Raw genomic sequence first — 14,124 nt, 5'->3', positions numbered from 1 at the left:
AAGATGTCCACCAGTAGGTTAATGGATAAACTGTGGTACATCCAGATAAATATTATTCATTACAAAAATAGAAATAAGCTATCAAGCTATAAACAGACATGAAGAAACCTTAAATCCTTATTACCAGTAAAAGAAACCAATTTGAAAAAGTTACATACTGTATAATTCCAAGTATATGACATTCTGGAAAGGTAAAACTATGGACATAGTAAAAAGATCAGTGGTTGTCAGGGTTGGTGAGGAAGAGGAATAGATAGAGCACAGAGGATTTTTTAAGGCCATGAAAATAGGCTGTATGATATTATACTAATGGATTCATGTCAATATACATTTGTCCAAACTGACAGAATGTGTATAACACTGAGTGAACCCTAAGATAAACTATGACTCTGTGTGACCATGATGTATCTAGGCTTATACTTCAAAAAGTATATAATTCTTGTGGTGATGCTGATAATGAGTGAAGTTATGCAAGTATGGGAATAAGGGGTATAAGGAAAATCTCTGTACTTTCCTCTCAACTTTGTTGTAAACCTGAAAGTGCTCTTAAAAACTGTTTAAGTCATTAAAGAAACTAAACTGTTATACCAGGAAATATCCATTTAATATAAAAGAAATTAGTAAAGAAAGCCAGAGAAAATAAACAACAAACAAACTTGAGACATAGAAAACAAAAAGCAAAATGTCAGATATAAATCTAATCATATCAATAATATCCTTAAAAGTAAAATGAGTACAGGGCACCTGGGTGGCTCAGTCGGTTAAGCAGCTGACTTCGGCTCAGGTCATGATCTTGCGGTCCATGAGTTAGAGCCCCGTGTCGGGCTCTGTGCTGACCACTCAGAGCCTGGAGCCTGTTTCAGATTCTGTGTCTCCCTCTCTCTCTGACCCTCCCCCATTCATGCTCTGTCTCTCTCTGTCTCAAAAATAAATAAACGTTAAAAAAAAGTAAAATGAGTAAACAATACAGTCCAAAAGAATATAAAAACAAGATGTAATACTGGGTTCTGTTCAGGAGACATATTCTAGAGTCAAAGATACAAATAGTTTGAAATCAACATGATGGAAAAGGATGTATGATGCAAACAACAACTGTAAGAAAATGAAATAGCTATAGTAATATTAGATAAAATACACTTTAAATTTAAAAAGGCTACAACAGGGGCCTCTGGGTAGCTCAGTCAGTTAAGTATCTTCCTCTTGATTTCAGCTTAGGCCATGATCTCAGGGTCATAGGATCGAGCCCTGCATCAGGCTCTGAACCAGGCATGGACACTGCTTAAGATTCTCCCTCTCCCTCTCCCTCTGCCCTGCCTCTCCCTCTCCCTCCTGCCCCGCCTCTCTCTGTCTCTCTCTGTCTCAAAAAAATCCTACTAGAAATAAAGAGAAATATTTCATAGTTATAAAGAGTCATTATTTTGGTAAATACTGGAAGTATTAATGCAGCCCAATTACATAAAGAACAAAAATAACATAATTAAAAGAAGTAACAGATAATGCCACATATCACACTTTACTTCTATTTTCTACTTACAATAATAGATAGAACAAGTAGAAAGCAATTGACAGGGAAATAAAGAATTTGACCAACACTACAAAATCACAAGACTTAATAGACTTCTACATAGAACACTCTATTAAACAACAGCAGAATTTGTATTTTTCTATTGCAGATAGAACATTATATAGGACAAAGCATATGGTAGGCTGTAAAACAAGCCTTGACAGATGTAAAAGGATTGAAATCATAAAAAATGTGCTCTTCAACTGTAATGGAATTATATTAGAAATAAATAACAAATTTGGAAAATTCACAAATATGTGGAAAATAAGTAATACATTTCTAAACAAACAATGGGTAAAAAAAGAAATCACCCAGAAATTCCACTTCTACATGTATACCTATAAGAAATGAAAATAGGGGTGCCTGGGTGGCACAGTCAGTTGAAAATAGAGGTGCCTGGGTGACCGACTCTTGATCTCAGGTCATGATTTTGTGGTTTGTGAATTCAAACCCCACATTGGGTTATGCACTGATGATGCAGAGCCTGCTTGGGATTCTGTTTTCCTTCTCTCTGACCCTACCGGTTTGTGCTCTCTCTCTATCTCTCTCAAAATTAATAAACTTTAAAAAATATAAAGAAAAGAAATGAAAATACCTATCTGCACAAAATACACACATATGCATAGCAACATTATTCAAACTAACCCAAAGTGAAAACAATCTTAATGCTTTAATGAATTTTGTTATTATTAATGGATGAAGGGATGAACACATTATAGCCATACAATAGAATCTTATTCATCAAAAAAATTAAATATTGATCCCTGCTATCATATAAATGAACTTTAAAAATTGGGCTAAGTAATAGAAGCCAATCACAAAGGTGCACATATTTCTATGATTCCATTTATATGCAACCTCTAGAATTGGCAAATCTAAAGAGTTGTCAATGAGATTAGTAGTTGCCTACAGTTTAAAGTGGGAAGGTAATAATGAACAGTGACTGCTAATGGATACGTGTCTTTTGGGAGGGATAATGAATATGTTCTCAAACTAACTTATGGCTGCAAAGCTTTGTGAACACCTAAAAACCATGGAATTGTATACTTTGGATAAATTGTATAGTATATGAGTTATATCTAAATAAAGATTTTTTAAACATTTTTTTAACGTTTATTTTTGAGACAGAGAGAGACAGAGAATGAACGGGGGAGGGTCAGAGAGAGAGGGAGATACAGAATCTGAAACAGGCTCCAGGCTCTGAGCTGTCAGCACAGAGCCCCACGCGGGGCTCGAACTCACGGACCGTGAGATCATGACCTGAGCCGAAGTCGGCCGCTTAACCGACTGAGCCACCCAGGTGCCCCTAAATAAAGATATTTTAAAACAAAGTAAACTAAAACTTCTTCAGGCTTACAAATGCTGAAAGAACTCATAATAAAAGACTCATACTCAGAGAAAAGTTAGGGGAGGTCCATTAAGTAGAAGGAAAATTATAAAAGACAGAAATATTTACCTATACAGAGGAAGAAAAAGCACCAGAATGGGAATGACATGAGTGAATATATATATTTAAAAAATCTTATAATTTAATGTCTTTTAGAGATAATCATCTATTTGAACAAACAATAACAATGCACTATAAGGTTTATAAACATGTATGTGTTTAAGTAAATGAATAACCACACAACCATAAAGTCTGGGAGGAAATGGATAGAAATATACTATTGCAATGTTTTTATACTATGTGTAAACTGGTATAAAATCGCCTGGCGGTACACTGTGATAAGTTAAAGATTATACTACAAACCTTTCATAAAACCACTAAAATAGCAAAATAAAGGGTTATAGATAATAAGAAAACAAAGGAAATAAAATAGAATCATAAAAAGAGGGGAAAAGAAACAGCAAAGAGAATCTAAAGAAAATCAATAAAAATATGACAGATTTAAATCTAAACACAATAATTGCATTAAATGTAAATGGTTTAAAGACTCTAATTAGGATGTAGAAATTATTATATTGAATTTTAGAAAAGCAAAACAAACCTATATGGTGCCTACAAGAAGTATACTTCAAACCTAATGACAAATATAGGTTACAAGTAAAAGAATGGATAGACCTATACCATACTAATACTACGCAAAAGAAAGCTGCAGTATCTATTTTAACATCAGACAAAGTAGATTTCACAAAAAGACTACTTCCAGGTACAAAAATATTCTTTTTCTAGTGATGATGTGGTCAATTAATCAAAAGGACATAAAAATCCTAAATGGTTTTACCCCTAATATCACTGTTCCAACATCCATAATTTAAGCATTGATAGAACTATAAAGAGAAATGGGCAGATACACAGTTATTACCAAAAATTTCAATACCCCACCCTCAATATTTAATAAAATAGGTTTAAAAATCAGTAAGCAATAAATAAGTAGTGAGGATGAAAAGTATAGCACAGGGAATATAGTCAATAATACTGTAATGTTGTATGGTGACAGATGGTAACTACACTTATTGTGGTGAGCACTGCATAATGTATAGAATAGTTGAATCACACATGAAACTAATATAACATTGTATGTTAACTATACTTCAATATCAGGGGTGCCTGGGTGGCTCAGTTGGTTAAGCATCCGACTCTTGGTTTCAGCTCAGGTCATGATCTCACGTTCCTGGGTTCAAGCCCTACATTGGGCTCCACACTGACAGAATGGAGCCTGCTTGGGATTCTTCTCTGCCCCTGCCCCACTCATGCACGCCCATGCTCTCTCTCTCTTGCTCTCTCTCTCTCACAATAAATAAATAAACTTAAAAAAAACTATGCATCAATAACAAAAAATAAGTACATCAGCAAGTAGATCTTTATAAAAATAAGCACCAACTTCACCTAAATGAATTTACAGAAGACTCCACCTCATAATAGCAGAATACACATTCTTTTCCAAGTGCACACCAACATAGATCACATTCTGGGTCATGAAACAAGTCTCAGTAAATTTAAAAGGATTCAGGTCATACAAGTATGTTCATTGACCACAGTGGATTTTAATTAGAAATCAGTAACAGAAAGGTAACTGGAAAAATCTTAAATATTTGGAAAATGAATACCACACATTGAAATGAACACCATGCATGGGTGAAAGAAGAAATCAAAAAGGAAATTATATATATATTGACTATGTTATTGACTATATTCCCTGTGTTGTACTTTTCAGCCTCATAACTTATTTATTACTTACTGATTTTTTAAGCCTAGTTTTACTAAATATTGAGCATGGGGTATTGAAATCTCTGATAATAACTGTATATCTGCCCATTTCTCTTTACAGTTCTATCAGTGTTTAAATTATGGATGTTGGAACAGTGATATTAGGGGTAAAACCATTTAGGATTTTTATGTCCTTTTGATTAATTGACCAGATCATCACTAGAAAAAAAAATTTTTTCCTGGCAGCATTCTTTTTGTGGAATCTACTTTGATGTTAAAATAGATACTGCAGCATTCTTTTGCATAGTGTTAGTATGGAATAGGTCTATCCATTCTTTTACATGTAACCTATATTTGTCAGTAGGCACCATATAGGTGTGTTTTGCTTTTCTAAAATTCAATCTAATGATCTCTACATTCTAATGGGATTCTTTAGGCCATTTACATTTATATATGCATATATATAAATTTACTGAATGTAAATGAAATCAAAACATTGAAATTTGTGGGATGCCACTATAGTATTACTTGGGAGAAAATTTATAGCACTAAACACTAAAATTAGATGAGATGTCAAATCAGTGACTTCATCTTCTACTTTAAGAAACTAAAAAAAAAAGCAAATTAAATTTAAAGCAAGTAGAAGAATGATAACAGTACAGATCCAAGTGGAAATCAGTGAACTAAAAAACAGAAAAATAATATTCCAATTTAGTAGGTCTTGGGGTTGGGCCCTGATCTCTGTATTTTAAAGAGCTTCCCAGCTCTTCTGATTTAAAGAGTTTTATATCAGAATTATTATGATAATTCTGAATATAAATTCTGATAATTCTGATAATTCTCAGATAATTCTGATATAAAGCCAGACTTGTGAACTGTTATACAGATTTCCTCTAGAATCCCTTCAAGCCATGATATTCTATGAAACTATAATTTTGACATCTGCATTTGTCCCTCAAATGTGAATTAGTAGGATAACAACCTAATCAGTATGGGCACAGTAATACTTTATAAAAGGATCTGTAAGATATTTTGGATCAGGATGTTAATTACATACTGATGAAATGCTGACAGCTAAAAAAAAATCTCAGTCTAAGACAGAGCTTTTATGCCACTGGAGCTGAGAGTTCTATTCCACTACTCATAAACCAGGCTGAATAGCAGCCAAGATGGTGTGTGGGTCTGGGAACACAGCAGACAGAAGGCATGTGACACTTTCCATTCTCTCTCTATGAGCCAGGTGTTATAATCTATAATTCTTACAACAGGACTTAGATTTAGTTTTAATTATCCCATTTAGAGATGGAAATCTATAAGTGGTGAAGTTGTTCCTTTCTCTCAGTGAATCTGCTGGCAACTGGTGGAAGAACCCATTATTTGAGTCCAGCTCTTTTCTTACTCAAACCCTCTCTAAGCCACATGAAGCTATTTTGCTCAATTCCTGCAGTAGTAATGAATAAACATAAGAAACAGATCATTTGTTATTCTATAAATGGAATTGCATATTCAAATCAAGTCCAGTCATTAGATTATTCCTAGGGACATGTGATCTCAGTTATTTACCAAATTACATATAAAAAAATACTTATACACTGAAATCTCATTATATGTTTCCTACAAGCAAAAATAGAGCCTGGTGAAAAAAAAAGTCTTTTTAATGAACTGAACTGCATGCATATGCTCTAATACAGGCTTGCCTTACAAAGAATTATGCCTTAGGTAAAACAATGCCATGATAAAATCCTAAGTCTAAGGTATGTGTGTGCAAAGGATCACTGCCCAAAATGTGGGCATTATGTGGGGATTATGTGAGGAAGGGTCACCTACCACCATGTGTTGAGCTGAGGTGATGGGTCTTAACCCAGTGTCTGCTGGATGCCTACTTAGTCTCCCAAAGAGATGACAGGTATAATTTCTCCACAAAATTTGTTCTCCACCCCCTTATGCATTTGAATTAGCTTTATGAGAGAATCAGTTAACTAAGTCTACAGTAATAGCTTTTACTTCAAGGACAGCAATTAAGAATGTCTGTTTCCTCTCCTCCTACATCTGTTCTGCGAATGGAGTGAATACACTTGAATTGTTTTCTGGATATACAGTAATTGTTGAAAAATGACTACTTACTCATCTGTGTAGTAGGCTGTGGTTTTTAGGTGAAGACTAACTAAGCTGACCTAAATATACACTTGAAACAGCCCTCCGATGTTCATTAAGAAAGGAAAAGATTGTTAGAAAGGTCATCTGAAAATCAGTGCCCAGCTGAGGCAGTTAGTCAGCTATGCATTAGAGACCCCAAATATAGCACACCTTACCTTCAACTCTTTTCCTCTAACATACAAGCACCGACACTTCAACACTTGAACTTCATTTCTTTGGATTAAAACCTTATGTCTCTTATTCTTTCTTAAAATATAAAAACCATCAGGATGAGGGACAATTGTATATATCCATTATAAATCATATTTTAATAATACATTTGATTCTTTGTACAGCCCTTCACACATTTCAAAATTCTCTCAAATTCTGTGATCTAACTTGAACTCTCAAAACCCTATGGAAGGACATGGTAGGAGTTGTCACATTTACACACATCAGGAAACAGCTCAGAAAGACATGAGGGTTTTCTCTGCCTTTCCAGTGGCTATTCCAGGCTTCTCTCCGATACATCACATCTGTGACCAAAAGTCTTTAAGCATTCTTTTTATAGTTCTTTGGTTACTCAATCATGCCCATAATTTTTCACTGAAAGCTATCAAAGAGCAACACAATAAGACATGCTTTAAAAATTATACTTCAAAGCCCACTTATTATGTCTCTTAGTTGCTTAACATGCATTATCCACAACAAAACTAACTCCTAACTTATCTGGGGTCATATTCCCATACTTAGTATTGTCTCTTTCCCTTTTGTTAGTATTGTCTCTTTCCCTTTCGTCATCCAGCAACATGACCCTGGAATGGGTAGGAGCTCCTCCTATAGCACTCAGCAGGGTATTCTCTAGGTCACTTCAGTAATCCTGAATCAGTGTGGAGCTACCATGTCCACTTCTGGGAGGTGTGAAGAAAAGAAGCTCAGGACATTTTAGCCAGTGGAGCATTCCCCACTGAGGAGGAGGTTAGGATTCCTTTGTCTTCTGCCACCAAGTTACAGCAGTGGCAGAGATCACCTTCTCACTCATGCAACCAGCTTCTTCTCATACCGGATGCTCATCATTCCTCATTTAGAAGCAGTTTTAACTAAACTGGGAAAATAAACTTTGGAAAAGCCTGGAAAAGAAGTCCAGATATGCAAATACCTGAAGAAGAGGGATAGAAAATTAATCCTTCTTATCATGGACATAGCCAAGAAAGATTATTCAGATGTTCTGCTTAGATTAAATGAGTCCATGAGTCATTTCTATGCATTGTGCCTGTATTCGGTGTTCATTCACCTTTAAAAGCCAACAAATAACCTTTTATTTTTCCCAATACTGATTTTACTTGGTATAGACAGTCCAGAATATGGACAGGGAATTTGTATTCTGTAATACTCTATTTTCAGGAGAGTGGTTCAAATTTCTTGAAATCCTGAAGGGAGAGAAATTCACTCAGGTTCATTTCCTTTCCTTTTCACCATTCTCTTATTAGAAGGTTTATCCTCCTCCAGCCTTTTCGAGCTCACATGACAAGATCTGTTCCTGAGATAAATGATACCCTAAATAACCCTGAACTAGTAAAGGACACAGCAGAAGTATTACTTAGAATGATGGATAGTTAAAGATGGAGAACTAAAACAGATACATTCATAATTTAGAAGTTAGTTGAGGAGAGAGAATAGCTGGAAAAATAGTGAGTATTTTTAAAACATAATGATCACAATTTGTATTATGAAAACTAAGTAGAAGATTCCATGTGGATATGTTACTTCTATGCAACATAAATGAGTCTGTTCGATTCCATCTATTTATTGTTGACAATAACAGTGATGAGCCATTTTATTTATTTCCTGAGGACGCAGTTAGACTATGTATATTGGGAGATGCCAACGTAAACTACTGCATCTATAGTTAGGAACTGCGAACTGTGTCCTGGGGTGGGGGGAAAGAAGATCAATTCTCAGCTGCAGAACTATGGAAAGTACACAAAAGTGTTGCAGAAGCAGTTTCATGGCTGCAACACATGACATCATCCTCAAGACAGTCCTTCAATATGTGCTATTTCTATTGTACAGATGAGGAACTGATACTTAAATTCAAGGAAGACACTTGTTCCACTCTGGCTGGGAGGTAAGAGGGGGCAGACCATGAAAAGGGGTTCTTGTAGGAGCTAATATCTAGGCTTGAAGAAAGTTAGCAAAAAGCTTAGTGTGTAAGTGGGAGAAGGGTGTTAATATAATCACACCTGGAATGAAAGAATAGAAAAATCAAGTATCCAGATAAGGAAAGCAGGAGGGTTGATGTCCCCAAAAGGTATAACATGTGAGATGTGGAGTTTGAGGAAGTGAAAGTGGAAGTAGGTAAGGGCCAGATAGTGGCTTACCTCTTAATTTCATTCTAGGGGCTTGATTTTATCCTAGAATCAAGTGGAGTTTGAATGAATTTAAGCTAAAGAGTGCCTTAAACAGGCTTGCCTTACTCCAATGTGGGATTCGCAATATCAACTCCTAAAGTGCTTTTCTTTGGGGACCCTACCCCCTTCCATCCTCTTTAGAAAAAAACAAGCATCTATGTTGCTCCCCACCTGTCCATGGTCCAGGGCTTGGTGCAGAGTGAAAGCACAGTAAATAGGGACTGACTGGGAGAGGGAGGGAGAGTGATAGAGAGGTGAGCAGATAAATTGGTAATTACAGTAAACTAATAATAAATCCATGTATAGCACTATGTTATGAAATACAAGTTGACTGTATCCTGATGAAGAGGCATCAGGGTTATAGCACATAAAATGGGCTACATGTGAAAAAAGTAGTGAGAAAAGAAAATAAATTCAGATTTTCATGGGAAATTGTCCTTTAAAACAAAGCCCTTCTAAATCCTGAAAGAAAATCATGTATAATTCAGTATCTTTGACCAGGAGAGCTGATCTTGGGCAGTTATTCTGATTGAGCATCAGTGAGTTACAGGAATTAGCCATTCAGATATTGTTTAAATGCAGCAGGAAGAAGATCCTATAATGCACCAGTGATCCTTCAGACTTTCATTAGGTCATTCTGCTGCCCCAAGGATCATGACAATGTGCATGGTGGAACTTTAAAGTCATAGACCAAAATATGTGTATCCTGGCTTACAGTTCAAAATCTTTCACTCAAAAACCACAGAGCCCTTCTGATGACATGAGGCTTTAGAAGAGTTGCCATCTAAAAAGTATTCTTCCTTTATGTGCATTATGCTGTTTCACTTGGAAAATTCAAAATTCCTTATGTACATAATGGAAAAATAAAATCTCCAGAATTGTGAATAGTGCTTGCCTTTTGCCTTAATATATCCCCTTCTGAGTGTTTTGGGGTGTGTGTGTGTGTGTGTGTGTGTGTGTGTGTGTGTTTGTGTGTGTGTGTGTGTGTATAGAAGGGATTCTCTGTTTTTTAATAGGATTGCCTGGCATTTTCTACAACTAGTAATGTGGCTAGGTGATCTAGCTATAGTCAGAGATCTGGGTTGGAAGCTGAACTCACCCACTTTCTACCCATGTCCAATTTTCCACTTCAGAAGACAAATGTGGTGTTGAATAATACCATAGATTGAAGGTGTAGTGCTATACTGTAACACAAGATTATAGGATTATACTTACCCAGAACAGCAAGGAACAAGTCTTATTTATCTTTGCTCTAGGGCCAACCACAGTGTCTGACAACTAATGAGGAAATTAGCACCATTATCTCAATCTTCTCTTTCCATATTAATGCAGAATTACTGCACTCTTCACATTGCATAGACCCTTCATTTAAGGGGAAAATGTGGTGACAATTGAATTTATGAACCTTGTGCAATGGTAATTTAGATGTACTGCTCACTGAATAAATGTCTTAAAGCTGCAAGGAAGTTTATGAGTAATTTGGTGCCCTTCTTTCATTGTATAGAAGAGGCAACAGAAACACGCAAAGATGACATGAATGCTCCAATAATGCACTGGGTATGTACCTCCAAACTCTCTGCACACTACATCACAAAGGTTTTGATGTTCTATGCCTACTGAAACCAGTGTAATTCTATGTCCTGCTACTGATAAATTGGACACCTGAGCCTCAAACTTGGAAAGCCAGAGGAACAAAGCAGCTGGGGTAGTATGGAAGCTAGCAAGCTGCTGGACTCTAAATGAAACTCAGCCCCACGGAGAAGAATAAATAAGCTACAGTTTTGGTTCATCCTATGAAAAATGTGCCTGCCACAATCCCCATGTTCTCTGATCATCACCAAGAATATGGTACAGGCCTGTACCAACAACTGTATGCATTCCTCTCCTGGCCAAACACACCACTTTTGTCTTGGTCTTGGATCAGAATCCACTTTTAAAATCAACCTATCATTAATCTATCAAAACAATTGATAGAAAACCTGGACAGAAAATCAGCAAAGATATAGCAGAACTCAACAATACCACCAAACAACAGGATCCAATCCATTCAGCAACAGCAAAATGCACATTCTTTTCAAGTGCCTATGGAACATTCACCAAAATAGACCATATTCTGGTCATACATCAAACATTAACAAAATCAAAATAATGTAACTCATATAGAGTATATTCTCTGGTCACAATGGAATCAAACTAGAAATAAGTAAGAGGTAACAGGAAAACTTCCAAACACTTGGAAACTAAAAACACACTTCCAAATAGTCTATGAGTTAAGGGGGGAAAAAAACTCAAGAGAAAGAAACACATTGAACTTAATAAACAATGAAAGTCTAACATACCAAAATCTGTGAGATACAGCTAAACTAGTGCAGTGAGGGTAATTTAAAGTACCCTTGCTTAGATTAGAAAAGAAGAGTCTCATGTCAAGAAACTAAGTGCTACATCAAAACAGAAGAAGAGCAAACTAAACTCAAAGAAAGCAGAAAAAACAAATAATAAAAATAAAAGCAAAGCTTAATGAAATTGAAAACAGAAAAACAATAGAGAAAAACAATGAAACAAAAAGGAGATTCTAATAAATTACATTTAAAATAAATAAATAAATAAATAAATAAATAAATAAATAATAAATAAATAAATAAGAAAAGGTCAATCATATCTCTAGCAAGATGACAAAGAAGAAATAAAGATGACACAAATTACTGTTATCAGAAATGAAGCAAAGGATATATTATAGTCCCTAAAGATATTAAAAGGTTTATAAAGGAATATCAGAAACTATTCTACACACATAAATTAGCATCTTAAAGGAAATGGACCAATTCCTTGAAAAGCACAAACCATCATAACTTACCTAATATAAGTTGAAGAGACTTATAACTATTAAGGAAATTAATTTGTAATGACAAAAATCCCAGAAAAGTAATCTCCTGACCCAGAGAGTATCACTGGAGAATTCTACCAAATATTTAAATGAGTAGTTACCACAAATTTTTACACAATCTTTTCCAGAAAACAGATGAAGCTAGTGCTACCTGATACCAAAACCAAAGACTGTCAAGAAAAAAAAAAAAGGAAAAAGAACTACAGACCAATGTTCCTCATGAATAGAGATGCAAACATTCTTAACAAAATATTGGCACATAGAATTTAGCAATATATAAACAGATGTTTTTAAAAAGAGTGTTATCAAACACATTACCATGTGGGGCTTATTCTAGGGTTGCAAGACTGATTCAATATTTGAAAATCACTCAACCTAATCCACCATATTAAGTGTCTCATATATATAAATATAATTTGGCAAAATTCAACATTATTCATGATAAAAAGAAAAAAAAAACTTTCAGAAAACTAGAAATAGAGGGAACTCTCTCAGTTTGATAAAGAACATATACGAAATAACTCTAGGTAACATTACATTTAATAATAAAAGACTGAATGCCTTTCCTCTAAGATCTGGAACAAAGCAAGGTGTCCCCTCACACTATTGCTCTTCAACAGAGTGTTGGAAGTTCTAGCCAGTGAAATAAGGCTATAAAATAAAATAAAAGACATACAGATTGGAAAGCAAGACATAAAGCTTTCAGATGACATGATGGTGTACAGAGAAAATCCCAAGGAACCTATCAAAAAATGAACACACAAAACTTCCTAAAACTAGTAAGTGAGTTTCAGCAAGTCAGAGAACACAAAATCAACATATAAATAATAACTATATTTCTGTATATCTAGCAATGACACAGGGAAAAAGAAAATTGTAAAAACAGTACCATTTGTAATCACTCCAAAAACATGAAATATTTAAGGGGAAAATATAACAAAATATATTCAGGACTTGTATACTAAAAACTGTAAAACACTAGATGTAAAAAAGTTAGGAAGATCTAAAATGGAAAAACATATCACATTTGTGGGTCTGAATACTCAACATAGTAATGACAGCATTTTTCCAAAACTAATACAGAGACTTAAAGGTTTTTCTAGATATAGACAAGATAATTCTAAAATTCATATGGGAAACAAATGGCTTATAAGAGTCAACATAATTTTTAAAAAGAGGAATAAAGAGGCTGAACTAATCTGCCCAATTTTAAGACTTACTATATAACTATAGTAATCAGGACTGTGGGTATTGACACAGTGATAGACACAAAGATGAAAATAACAAAATAGAGAACCCAGAAATAGCCTACACTAGTTGATTTTGGCAAATGTGTAAATGCAATTCAACAGAGAAAAGACAGTCTTTTTAACAAATGGTGATAGAGGAACTAGATATCCATACCAAAAAAAAAAAATGGTGAAGGGAACTTAGCTCTAAACCTCACACCCTGATTTTATATAAAGACAGATAATGAATTAAATGTAAAACATAAATTTATAAAACTTTTAGAAAAAAAACAAAGGAGAAAATCTTGAGGAACAGGGGCTTCATGAAGAGTTCTTAGACATTACTTCAAAAGCATGTTCCATAAAAGATTAAAAATCAATAAACTGAACTTCATCAATATTAAAAAATTTTCCTCTGTGGCAGATCTTATTAAGAAGATGAAAAGACAAGGTACATATTGAGAAAAACATCTGCAAACTATATCTCGCAAAGGAATCACACCTAGATTATATGAAGAACTCAATAATGGAACAGAAAAAATAAAATAAGATAAAATAAGATAAATAAAATAAAAATAAAATAAAATAAAATAATTTTTAAAGGGCAACCAATATGAAGAGACATTTCAATGAAGAGGACATAATGCTGGCAAATATACACATAAAGGGAACTCAATATCACTAACCATCAGGAAAATACTAATCAAAACACAATTAGGCATCAATCTAGTAGATTTATATCTATTAGA

At 34.6% G+C, this 14,124-nt stretch overlaps 1 protein-coding gene across 2 annotated transcripts in view; it reads right to left on the bottom strand.

The window, feature by feature from the left end:
• Window positions 1-14,124, bottom strand: part of GABRG3 (gamma-aminobutyric acid type A receptor subunit gamma3) — a 734,373-nt gene that overhangs the window by 714,011 nt on the left and 6,238 nt on the right. The window lies entirely within an intron of this gene.

Source organism: Panthera tigris, chromosome B3, assembly GCF_018350195.1.
Source record: "Panthera tigris isolate Pti1 chromosome B3, P.tigris_Pti1_mat1.1, whole genome shotgun sequence".
NCBI lineage: Eukaryota > Metazoa > Chordata > Mammalia > Carnivora > Felidae > Panthera > Panthera tigris.
This window is presented reverse-complemented; position numbering and strand designations above follow the sequence as displayed.